Source organism: Lampetra fluviatilis, chromosome 3, assembly GCF_964198595.1.
Source record: "Lampetra fluviatilis chromosome 3, kcLamFluv1.1, whole genome shotgun sequence".
NCBI lineage: Eukaryota > Metazoa > Chordata > Hyperoartia > Petromyzontiformes > Petromyzontidae > Lampetra > Lampetra fluviatilis.
Window position 1 is genome coordinate 29537934 of NC_136277.1, and position 14153 is coordinate 29552086.

Below are 14153 nucleotides of genomic sequence, written 5' to 3' on the forward strand. Positions count from 1 at the left end.
TGCCCTCTGTGGTGTCATCCGAAGCGTTTGCTTATTTTATATTCAACGTTTAGTAAACAAAGTACAGTGCTAATTTTTGCGGTACAATGTGTGGTTGCTGTGTGTGTGTGTGTGCGCGCAGGAGTACACGGATCACCTGTATATACACACACACACGTGGTAAAGATTGTACTAATACACGCGCGTCATTATCTACACAGAGTATGTTCTCATCGGATGTCCGATACATTTCCAGACTTGGTGAGCAAACGCGTTGTCAGCCTCGGCCGTCAATATTTTCAGTGAGATGGATGACACGCACATCTGGCCCCACGTATACAGGAGTGATTACACTAAAAGTGTGCAATGAATTATTCACAACCACAAGCAGTGCTAATACGGCAGCGTACACATGCCACGTTGGCGTACTTTGAAAACTGTAGATAATTGCATGATTTGCATCCCAAAAAATGCATCTCAAAAAAGCGTAAAATTGTACATGCTCGTTGTGAGAACAATTGGCCTGGATAACAAGATTATAACTGCTTCATGCTTCTCTGGTGAGATCATTCAAACTCCCCTAGTTTTACAATGGACTGCAGTCGCCGTAGAGATTCAAGTTGTTCATTGTTGATTCTAATGAGACAGCTTGTTCCACATGATTATAGCCATAATACGACTAGTTAACAGTACTGTACAAGGCATATCCCATGTACAGTGCAGCTTGTTACCAATATTTCAGAATGTCAGCCTGCACTTAGACGCATCACGATTGCGGTTCTTACTCATCACGCTGTGGTCGTGAATGAGGTGCCGTGTAAATGAGTGACCTAATTGCTGAGCCATTGTTTGTGCTAAGTCATTTAAAAGGGAATTTCCATCACATCCAAAACAATTACATACCAGGACACGTGGAAAATAATAAATTTTAATCCACAGATGTCCCTTAAAACAAATAATCTCAATGGAGTATCACTTATATTCTTGGTTCTTTCCGTAAAGTCACTTAGAAGGGAAATAATAAAATAATAAAAATATAAAACAATAAAAATTCTCACGACGTTTCGACAGCAATAATTTTTTTCTTGCTGTGGATTTCACACCTGATGATGATTGCTTGTGTTGCAGTCGAAACGTCGTGAGAATTGTTATTGTTTTAGATTTTTATTATTGTATTATTTCCCTTCTACGTGACTTTACCGAAAGAACCAAGAATATGAATCCCTGTAGTCACGAAAGCTTTAAATCGGAGTATCACTTGCAAATATTTCCCAACGATAACGAACTTACTGCCTTGTTTTTGTACTATTTGACAACCTTTCAACATTTATCAGACGCTTTACAAGCGAATCTTATAGGAAAGTACAGCCATATGTACTATAAATTATGTTAACTGTACATAATAATAGTCAATGTTATTTCTTGCTGATTTGAGCGTGGAGGCGGTGCTCATCTCATATTCACAGCCCCTGACCCTGTGGTGGAAATTCCACATTCATATGGCGGAGGAAAGTCTTTATATTAGGAGAACAATTGTGGACTTCCACACAAATCGGTAACCCACCACCAGGATTTGAACTCGCAAACCTTCTAGACTGCGAGCCGATGGCTCTGCCACTGAGCCGCAGTGGTTGGCGTGTTGTTGCGATGATCCCGGTAATCTGAATTTTATTCGCCGACGTGGCTAATGTGAGTGGCGTGTGATGTCTGAACCGTCCCCGAGATTGCACTGCCTTCTCTCGCTATCTCAAAAACATCCGACTGATCAGCGTGAGGAATGTTTAAAATATTCCCCATAATCGATAGCGTGGGGGAAGGCTTCACTCAGAAGTCGATTGACAAAGGGCTGTAAAGCTCTCAAGAGCAATGCAGTATATTATTGGCGAGTAAGGGGGAAAGATTTTGAATTACAGGGTAAGAAGGCATACCAAAATTTCCCAGAACATTAACACACCAGGGCCTACTTTGTGAAGTGTCGTGTGACGTTTACTGCCATTAGAAATATAGGTGGCAGAGTTCACTGAAAGAGACCTGCTTACTTGATTGTGTTTTCTTGTATTGACACAAATCAAGCCTCTACATGTTTGGCCTGACTGCAATCCCCTAGACTCCTCGTTTGAATTTGAACCTTAAATCACGTTTGTCAAAGGAGCAGCTGTAGGCACAGTGTTCTGGTAAATGGTCATAAGTGTAATACATTTCAAAAACGTAGCTATAGAGCTACTTGCCAATCGAAAGCTAATTTGTATTCGTTAATCATTCACTGGTCCGAAGATGACCTCAGATCTACACACAATGGAATTGTTCTGTACTATTGAACAAAAAACGGAGCACTTGCGTCAATAGCACTATCCGGAAAAAAATGAGGCGACGTTTCAGGCAATACCCCTGCTTAAAAAGTACAGTGAATGACCGAAACGTCACCTAGGAATGTGTTCAACGTTTGTTCGTTGTGCTGATGTACTACTGCCGACGCAGTATAGTATCACAAAGGGTTGTGTTGTTTTAATAATTGCCTTAAAGGGATATTGAGCAATGTAAAAATAAATATGATGCAAACAAAAAACCGAATGCCAAAATTAGTGTGATGCATCAGGTTTGTGATTCATCATAACAACTTTAACAATCTTGTTAAACAATTTTTGCCATAACTTCTCCATGACTCTTCACGCACATGATGTGTAATGTAAAAAAATGAAAGATCACCTCTTGACATGCCCCGTATATTCCCGAGGGCACTAGCGTTGACCCGTTTTACCACTTTCAAGAACCTGGCGGCTTCAATTTAACTGCTCTATAAATAGTCTCTACTGTACAGCGTGGGGGCAGGAATTTCATGCCATGTGGTTAGTCAACATTTGCGTCATCATTACGATGGTGACAGTTTTGTGAAGCAAAATCCATCAAATGAGAACGAACTGTAAAACAGCAATACATAAAATAGGCACACGTTTATTGTTGTTTGCTTTCGATTGGTTTACATTACATTCCATGACAGGAGGACCGTGCTGTGTTTTCGGTTTCTTACAAAGAGCAAGACATTAAATTACAGTACGTGTTCAATGGGCCAGAACCCAACCCACATTGGTCTTTGAAACGGGCGGCCTGAGTCCTCTCGTCCTCTGGCTTGAGATGGCTGCCACCTATGGGTCAGATGCAACCATTAAGCAATTGGTAAAAAAAAACAAAAACCCATCAATTACGATGTAAAGTTGAGCAACTCAAAAGTGTCAACGGGCCATAGATTTGGTAAACAAGCGTGGCGTGGTTGTGTTGGTTGGTTTCCATCGGAAAAAAGGAGAAGTAGCCCTTGTCGAGTGTGCATTACCAAACAGAGCACACTGCCATTTCGAAAACTCAACACATTCATCAATAACACAGCTCCAAAGTAAGGTAAACTGCATTGGAGCTTTCATATATTGGCCCTTCTTTAGAGCACAGATAACACGTTCCTTCGGAGTGAGCAGGTAGGAACTTGGTTAGACAGCGCATTCGTGCACGACAGACAAATATGCACGACAGACAGACAAATAATCCCTGGTGGGCAGTGTGGAACCTGCTGTTCCTACCTGTATTATATCTCTGCTATAAACTAGGACTATTTGCCAAAACGTCGCCCATGACAGTATCTACTTTGTTTTCCTTTTAGAGTTGTGTTATTGACGAGTCTGTTGAGTCGTGTTTTCTGTTATTTGTGCTTGTTGCACCACTGCCAACACGAAATCACACAAAAATGTGCCATTTCAGCACGGATATATGAGCCTCCTCCCAGCGGATGAGTAAGGTTTAGTGTGCATGACTGCCGCTCGCTCGCCTATAGTTAGATCTCCTGTGTCCTCATGTAGCTTTGCTATCTGCACAGCACAACATTCGCTTTAGGCAACAGTCCGGCTCAAATTACGCATTGCACGACGCTGTAAATTGTTGCAGAATATTCCATACGTCCATGTACCGTGGTTGGGGCAAAAAGGGAAACCTTTCTTCTGGAAAAGTACAAACACAGAATTTCCAATGACACACACACTTTTTGTCTCTGCATGTAAAAAAAAAATCAACAACCACCCACATTTGTGTTTAATTTTCAAGTAAATAGTGGGGAACTGATTTATCATGCCACGTTCCAAAATGAGAAAACAACAATAAGCGACTTCGCATGTTCATTGGGTCCGTGTGACACAAAAAACACAACCCAGAAACCCACTGTGGTGACTTGCGACCACAGCAGACTGTATGCATGCCGCATCGGTTCTCAAACAATTACACACCACGTCTTCTTCTCTGCATGCACACGCGATTTAAACATTCAATAAAACAGCTGTTTGCCAGATATACTACACACCGACCCGTGTTATGTCAATAGCTTGAAACAATAACACGTTGTTCTGTATTTATTTGCGTATACAGTATTTAGCCACTTACCTGATGGGTGATACCTGCGTTGTCAGTGTAGAGTGGTGGATTTATTTATTACCAACAAACATCCCTCTCAAAAGTGAAACGCAAGTCCAAAATATGTATTGCGAGTGATCATGTCCACGAGACCTTAAACAACTTGTTTTAGAGACGTTCTTGAAAATCTTATGATGTCTTATAACGATATGTGTGTTGTAACAGCAGACCTTGAAGACCCGTGATCCAACGAGCGTGTGGGTCACCTGTTACCACAAATTGAAGGAACCCTGGAGCAGAGATGCTGCTATTAATAGAGGCACCCAACACACACACACCGGAGTGTCGACTGTCACCTTCCAGTATAGATAGGGGGCGCTCACGTGACATACATCCATGTGTGAATCAGTGAATGAATGAGCGCACTCACCACACACAGTATCACATCCAAAAATACATGCAATGCACGTGTTCAACCTTGATTGCATTCACATGTGCACGTTGTATGTACTCGCATACGATCCGTACACGTAGTTTTCATAGATTTGACAATTTGAATTAACTTGTATTGCTACCATGTGGCTAGCAGATTACTGCGCTTACGATGCTTTGAATATATTTTTTCTCCACAGGGGGTCAGTGCTTACCTGTATCGGATTTTTACCAAAAGTTCTGGCATCACATTTTTTTTTAAACCAATAAAAAAAGAGCGGAGCGCTTCGGGATAACACATGTTTTTTTTTTCCACACAAACTATAAATAAGCGATCGCATTGAGTGAGATATCATGTGCGGAACAGAGGACTAACATGTTTTTTTTTATGAGGTATTGGAATTGTTACCCAGAGGTTGGCGACTCATTGGCGGATGTGAGATGAGGTTATAAAAGCAACGCTTCAGGGTCACTTGTTGACTGCGTAACATGGGGGGGGGGGGGAGCTGAAATCGTGTGCGTACCATCAGATCATATAGTGGGATGAGACTGTAATAGCAGATCTTAAAAGGTCGGCTGTGCAACGGTGATGGAATGTCAGAAAATAGAAAGCGATGGGTAATGGGGTGGTGGCAGCAAAGACGTTAGACAGGATGACTTATTGATGGTCAATCAAATACATTTATACTGCTGCCAGCTTTGGACAAAACAAAGATGGTGTCAATCATTTCCATATGAAAGTTGAAGGCTTCCGACTATTGCTTAAAACCTACCACGTCCATTCATTTAAACAAAGTCAGCCATAAAATACCAACCTGATTTATGTGTAACCTCTCTGACAAAAGCGTCTCGAGAACATGTGATGCTGTAACTCAATATTCAACCTCACCCTTGGTGTTACAACTTTCACACAAATCCAATCAGAAGGTGCTAGAGCAAGCACAGTGGCAGATATGAGACATAATTTTTAACCTTTTATATTTGGAGCAGCATTTGTACATTTGAGCAAAATGTTCAACTGCCCATGGCAACGTAATTCATTGCTAACATGTGGCACCAATAATATCATTCTATACTATTCCTTTGCCTGCATTCTTTGTAACGTCATGTTATATGTGGTACATCATATAATGTGTGATAATTGAACATTAGCTGGGGAGAATTAAATTGTGACGTGAAATAGCACTGCGAAAGGAAACATTTTCACCAGGCAGTATTTCAACCAATTTCTAATTTAATATTTATCTCTGAGGGATAAGTGAATTGTTTAAATACATAACTGATCTTTCTTTTCAGTGTCATACAATCTTGATTTGAAGCTTTCGTGACGGCAGGAATCTATACGCTTTGGTTCTTTCGGTAAAGTCACGTAGGTAGAAAAATAAAATAAAATAAAAAATAATATATCACGACGTTTCGATCGCAACACAAGCGGTCGTCCTCAGGCGCAAAAAAATAATCCAGCAGTGGAACTGCTGAACCAGGAAGAACACAGCGAGAGAGATGTTACAACAAGAGGTTATATATGTGGCGAAGGGCAACACCATAACCTTGCCATACATAGCAGGTGTTACCAAAAATATTTCCAAAATCTTAAACAAACACAAGATCCAGGTCCAATTCAATACAGTACACAAAATCCGTGATTTGATCCCATCTGTGAAGGATGTCATTCCTGACATGCAATACCCTGGTGTCTACAAACTAAGTTGTGTCTGCGGCAGCAGTTACATTGGGGAAATGAAACGACATGTCTCGGACCGTGTTCGCGAACACAAGGCAGATTTGAAACACGGCAGAACCAATACCTCTGTAATGAGAGAGCACACTCATGGGCGACGGAGGGCTGCATAGGCACTGCTGCATCGGTCATAGCCAATCAGGGCAACGGGTTCCATTTGGGCCAAAGTTCATGGGCGCAGCTCATGGGTACATGCGGGAACCATCAGGAAGGTTCTGAGGGGGGGCACGGTTAGAGGCGGGGCTTCGCTGGGCCGAGAGGGATATAAGGAGAGGCAAGGGGAGGTCTCGGGGTCGGTGTGGAAGCCTGGGTCCGGACTGCATCTCCTCCATCTTGTCATGTGGCAGCCTCGAGGGCCGAAGCTCTCCTGACTCCCGGCGCGCCGTCGACCAGCGGTGCCCGGGGAAGCGAGAGCGAGGGAAGCCACGCGGGAACGGAGGAGCAGTGAGTGCGTGCATGTGGCGAGAGGGAGAGAGGGTGACCATACAGAAGGGAGTGCGGAGCCGAGCAGTCATCACTAAATATAGACAGGACGCAAGTCTCAACCTGTCGTGGAAGTCGTTTATTACACCTCTGCCGTGGCCGATAATTGTTATAACACAGTGGGCTCGCACGATATTGTTTTTTCCGAGACCAAGATACTCTGCAAACCTTCGGGCTACCATTAAAGATTTGTCCATGAAGCCATCCAGATATATAAACACGAAACAGTTTCAACCGAGAAGATGGGTATAAGCTGAGCAATCATTGGAAGGACGGTATTTACCAGGCAAAGTCGTAACTTGCTGTGGTGCTTCCATTCTTCCGTGCCGTTTGGCTATTATCTCCGACTTTCTGAGTTGCATTGCCCTGGGGTCTCACTAACATGGCCACCTCTGCTCCTTTAGCCTCGATGTATCGATGGTTCTGGCTGTGTGATGGGCTGTGTCTCACTTACGCGACCACCATTGCGGTGGTTCTCTTGCGTGGACGCGCTTGCCTCTCAGCGCAGTTGGCAGCGCCGCAGCTTGTGTTACACATAGACATGACATTAACTTGGTAATCCCCCTAATCTCTCTGCCTAATCTCTCCCATCAACTTAGTGCTAATCTCCCATTAACACTGCTGTTGTGCGCATATGCGGGGACGATACTCTTATGCGGCGACGGAAGCTCATTTCATGCTAATCTCTCTCCATAATCTCCCCCATTAACACAACTGACGTGCTTGCGTGCGGGGATGGAATTCCTTTCCAGCTCAGACCCCACCTGCTTGCTCGTCGCCACGTATATAACCTCTTGTTGTAACAGCTCTTTCGCTGTGTTCTTCCTGGTTCAGCAGTTCCACTGCTGGATATTTTTTCCACCTGAGGACGACCGCTTGTGTTGCGATCGAAATGTCGTGATATATTATTATTATTTTTTACCTACGTGACTTTACCGGAAAGAACCAAAGAGTATAGTGTCATATAATTTTCTTTAATTATTGCTCACAATTAAAAAATGTTGATGCTCCAGTTAGCAACACAATTCTGGGACAGAACTTTGCTCTACATACTTCTTGGTTAAACCACTGCTGGACGAAGGCCTCCCCAAGGCCCTGCCACCTCTCACGATACTGCACTAAGCACCGTGATCCACAAGAAAGCTACGACCAACAATTTACGAGGATTTAACTCTGTAATGTACCACAGTATAGCAATAATGTACTCTTACCATCTAAGTTAAGATATGTATGAATTATATTTATTTGCTGTCAGACCAAACGACGTTTGTTCATGCTTTTGTTAGTGATTACTCCTAGGTTTTTTCGGTAAAGTCACGTAGGTAAAATAAAAAAATTACTAAAAGTAATAATAGAAATAGAATAAAATAATAAATCACGACGTTTCGGAGGCATACTGTATTAATACAGTAAATTCAGCTGTGACGGTCCCACCTGATAACGGAGACTTGTGTTGCCTCCGAAACGTCGTGATTTATTATTTTATTTTATTTATATTATTACTTTTAGTAATTTTTTATTTCTTTTTTACCTACGTGACTTTACCGAAAAAGCCTAAGAGTATGAATCCTTGCAGTCACGAAAGCTTCAAATCTAGAATTTGTTAGTGATTGTCCTGATTTTGCTTTGATTTGCCCTGAGATCCACAAAAAATATCCTATCGTCTTGGCCACTGCTGTTCTACAGGATCAGCTTTCACAACAATATGCTGTTTCTGCAGTACTGCAGTTCTTCTCTTCACATTTCAAATCTAGCATTGTGCCCAGGTGTAAGCCATGATTCTCATTTTGTTGAACACTGAACAATTTATTAAATTCCCTCCATCTATGTCCATCCAAGAGTACAAATGTGAGTCGGTCGGTAGGTCACGTGTGGTGGGATAAACGTGTGGGTACTCCCACCTCCTCCCAGATGTCTGGTGTGACACATACTCTTGGTTCTTTCGGTAAAGTCATGTAGGTAAAGAAAATAATAATACAATAAGCATATGAATAAAAGATAATAAAAATTGTTTTTAAATCATGTGATTTAAAAATGTGATTTCATTTAATTTCATAATTTCTTTTCTAATTTTTGACTTTACCGAAAGAACCAAGAGTATGGATCCTTGCAGTCATGAAAACTTCAAATCTATAATGGTGTGACAGAGTAGGCCAAATACACTTTAAAGGAGCTCCTTAGAGCTCCCTGTGAGTTGAGGTGCTTCTGCCAGCAGTGGCTTGAGCAGCAATTGCAGGGATGTACCTACATTTCATTCACAGACGTATTCCTTTTAAGTGGCACAGATATGAGAGTGTGCAGCCGCATTTATCAGCATATAGTCACCAATATTCAGTACACTTGTCACACTAGCTCGAAATGAATACGGTATTAATGATGTTTGATACATAGACAGTATCTCCTTGCAACGGTGTTATTGTTTGGAATGATGTAGAGACAATTACTGTACTTCAATAATGTAAAATGTCACGTTATATTTGGGTTTGAATTTGTTTTATCCTTTAAACATGCAGATTGACAGCCTGGCTTTTATTTTTAGCTCCAAAATAGCTTCTCATTTTAGCGCATTGGATACACTTTAAGGGGAATTTAAAAAAATAACCTTCCGGGATTAAAAAAGTTCCAAAATCCTTGCTTTTTTATTAAAACAATTATAGTAATAAACTGTCACATTCAGGCGTAAGAGCTTTTATTGCCAGCACATGTAATTACTGTTAAATCTCAACGACGCTTTCAATACCACCCTGCTTTCAGAACATATGATTTGCCATAAGTGTGTCCCATTAAGTACCTTTTACATAACTTATTTGACAGTTTTTTTTACGTGATGTCCCATAACCAGGACATTACATTGTCCTCCTCAAAATCTCCATGACAACAATGATTAGGCTTCCACTGTGCTTTGCCGTGATTATCCTCATCAGTCGCTTGCTCCTGCCTGGAGCGGAGCGGTCCCTACAGGACACCTGAGCGCGCCGCCACGCGGAGTTACGGTCCAAGTCGTTCATGATGTTTGACGTTAGCCTCAAACGTGCGCGTCCACATCAACCGTTGCCTACCCCGAGATCGGCTCTAGTTCCTTGGCAGGTCGCTGATCATGGTTCCGCAGGGCTCCGGTGCGATCGGGGCAACGTGTGTCCGAAGAGGTGATGTCTCCTGACCCTGCCGATGGACCTCGGCGTTGGTGATGTGCTCGTTGAAGTGAGGGCGGAGTGACCGTGGCAGACAACCCCTGGTCGAATGCGTCCAGTTTCCTACGCAGATAATCTGTCATTGGCCACGTCTCTGAGCCAGAAGTCGCAACCGGGTACCCGATACCCGTACCCTACCCGATACCCGGCTACCCGTACCCGGCCGGGTACGGGAACAGGTACCCGTTTGCGACCCTGGTGCGGCCGGGTACGGGTACGGGTAGACCGTGAGTCACTGGTGAGTAACTGTTTGTCACTCATTTCCCAACGTCTTGTCTCTTCTCACAATTCAAGTTCCTAGAATCAACCCACCTGCGCCTGCAACATGGCTTCATCCCAGAGGTCGCAATCAGGTACCCGATACCCATACCCTACCCGTACCCGGCCGGGTACGGGTAAGGAATCAAAACCCGTTTGCGACCTCTGCTCTGAGCCGAACAGCAGTGCGGCGAGGATGTACGCGTTGCATAGACGGATCTTTGTTGTCGTTGTAATGCTGGAGTGCTGGGTGTATCCGTCGAGCCGTTTCATATGCACCGTGATGAATTCGGTTGGCAATATGTGAAGAAAAATACATGATGGTAAGGCAATATGTTTGTATTGCTTTAGAGTATTTATTCACTTAAAATAAACCTGCTGTCATGAAGCCTTTTCGAAAATTTGACAAAGGTGGTGGAACAAAAGTTTGAATTTTTTATTGAGAAACAAAAAGGGGAACACATGGATTCGAAAAGTGAATGGGCTTTGGCAGAACACGTCATGTGAAGAGATGATGGTCATCAGTCACCACAAACAAAGGAGGTGTTTTTCCACCAGAGCTGAATATTTTAGCTTTGCTGGAAAAAGGTTTATTGGAGGTATTTTACAGGGTATAATGCTAACAACTGCATTTTTAATATCTCTCAAACATCAGCTTGAAAAATATGCATACTGTACAGTATTTAATTGCTTATTTTTGATGGCGAGAAACGAAATGTTTTAATAAAATAAGAATTTAAGTGAGGAATCCTTAATTATATTTATTATGCCAATTTCAAAACAAACCAGCTGCCATAATATTCATAATTATTGTTACACCGCACTACAATTTGCATGCTCATGCTTTTACCGGCTCGGCTTTGCCAGGCACCACACTCTTCTTAGCTTCAATGATTCTCTGTCATGATGATATTAGCATACTGTCAAGATAAATTGCCAGTTAATATAACCAATTTTACCCTCCTAAAAGCCATACAACAAACTGTAGAATATACACAATGCCATGTACAGTACTGTAACTTGGCTTAATAAAATATCGGAATGTGATATTATATTAGAATCATGCCAATGTTGACCAAAGTATTATCATCAAAGCATAATAACTACGTTGTATTAGTTGTATCTTGAGGCTATCATCGCATCAAAATGTTTACTTTAACAAAAAAACTAATCGAAAACCGAAATTTCGATTTAAAGCTTTCGTGACTGCAGGGATTAATCTTCTTGGTTCTTTCGGTAAAGTCACGTAGAAGGGAAGTAATAAAATTATAAAAATAAAACACAATAAAATAATTCTCACGACGTTTCGGCCACAACGCAAGCAGCCGTCCCCTTCTACGTGACTTTACCGAAAGAACCAAGAAGACGAAAACCGAAAGTTGAATTTAAAATATTCCAAGAACAAAAAGGACAGTGTTACATTGCTTCGTGAAATTTGGCACGGTCATGGTTAAATTGAGCAATATGCTCTGCAGCATGATCGCTGGAGATTCATCATGCGGATGTGTGACCCAAAAGGTTCGCCTTTCCATCGCCCACGCTTACAAAAGCACTAATTATCCCAGCAATCTCCTGCTACCTTATTAATCTCGTTGAAAATTAATATTATGGTAAAAATAAACAATGTATTTATGCAAACGTGATTCGCAACAAATATTGAACTAAAAGTGATGCTTCATGGTACCGTTTGTCAAAACTTGCTGTGATCACAAATCAAGATTGTCAATTTGTAATATTTACCGTGTCAATAAAATTACCTTTATTTGCCATTGGACAAATTAACTCATGTTGTATGCTGGCTAAAAGGCGGTAGTTTATTTCACATAAAGCAAGCCAAATGAAGCATTGCTCTGCTGCAGTGCAATGGTTTTTTTCGAACAAGATAGAACGTCACATTCTACATTCAACATTTATTTTTTTGTTCTTCATCAAAAATATAAAAAGATTCGTTCATTATGTTTCTTTCAGCCGCTGCCTCATGGTAGCTTGAAATTATTGGCAATTTAAGCTGCTTGGAACTTGCCAAGGCAATTGTATCAAAAAGATAATTATCTTGTAATGAGGTAAAATTATTCTCTGGGCGCAACATTAATCATTAATACAAGAAATGTCACTATGGAAGAATATGCATCTTCTCTCTATTTACTATGTTTGGTGCAAATGTTTTTTTAAGCAGCAGCAGCAATACAAAAAGTTATATACTGCCTTATAGGTATAACGATGTGTTTACATTTCGTGTGAATCGTTTAATTTTCCATTCAAACGATTATGTGCTCTCTCAAGATGGTATAGTTAGATCAGCAAAATTATTTAACACTGCAAAACAAATCTTGACTTAAAGCTTTCGTGACTGCAGGAATTCCAATTATTTTGGTCTTTCGGTAAAGTCACATAGATAAGTTCAAAATTAATAAATAAAAAATAACAAAAAGACCACGATGCTTCATGTGAAGTTGGGCGTACAACAAGTACAAAAAGTTGTTAATTTCCCACATTAACATAACCATCTCCACTTATGCTGGCCCCAGGGCAGAGGTCGCAAACGGGTTTTGATTCTTTACCCGTACCCGTACCCGGCAGCACCAGGGTCGCAAATGGGTACCCATTCCCTACCCGTACCCTACCCGAAATGAGTGACAAACGGTTACTCACCAGTGACTTACGGCCTACCCGTACCCGTACCCGGCCGCACCAGGGTCACAAACGGCTACCCGTACCCGTACCCAGCCGGGTACGGGTAGCCGGGTATCGGGTACGGGTATCGGGTACCCGGTTGCGACCTCTGCCCCAGGGTCCTTGTGCCCCGCCCACTTAGTAGGGCGCATTACAAGTTGATGCTTGGGCTACGCCCATCTTAAACCTTTAAAGACAGCTTGCCTTTGGGAGCTTTCCCCCCCTTTTCCACCTGAAGACGATTGCTTGTGTTGCGATAGAAACGTCGTGGTTTTTTTGTTTATTTTGATTAATTTTAAACCTATCTACGCGACTTTACCGAAAGGCCCAAAGAATACTGCAGAAAAAATTAACCCGTAAAAACAAAGTTTTTCACTATAAATCCTTTATATGCGTGGCGGCTAGAGTCCTCTCGTCCTCTGGCTTGAGATGGCTGCCACCTATGGGTCATATGATTGTCTGCCACCATTAAGCAATTGGTAATTAAATATTTAATTTGTTTTCCCTAAACAGTGTAAAATTTTGGAATTTTTTTTTCACGAAAATTAATTGTCCCACACAACGAGTCTGTGTGGAAAATGTCAGCTCGATTGGATCACGGGAAGTGGGTTAAAAAACGAGCGAAAGATTTGCACGGTCCTAAGCAAGCAAGCGAACTTAATATAAAGGATTTAAAAATATATTCGCCTGTGGAGGACGCGGGGATCGATCCCGCGACCTTTGGCATAGGAAGCGAGGGCGCTACCAACTGCGCTACTCCGCCACGGCCTGTGAAGGGGTTACGTTCTGGGCTCTTACACTGTGACGTTCAGCCAAAGCCACGAATGAGTTCTATTTGAATATATGTAAAATCATTTTTTTTTGCCTAAAAAGTGTAAAATTTTGGGAATTTTTTTTCACGAACATTAATTGTCACGCACAACGAGTCTGTGTGGAAAATGTCAACTCGATTGGATCACGGGAAGTGGGTTAAAAAACGACCAAAAGATTTACACGGTCGTAAGCAA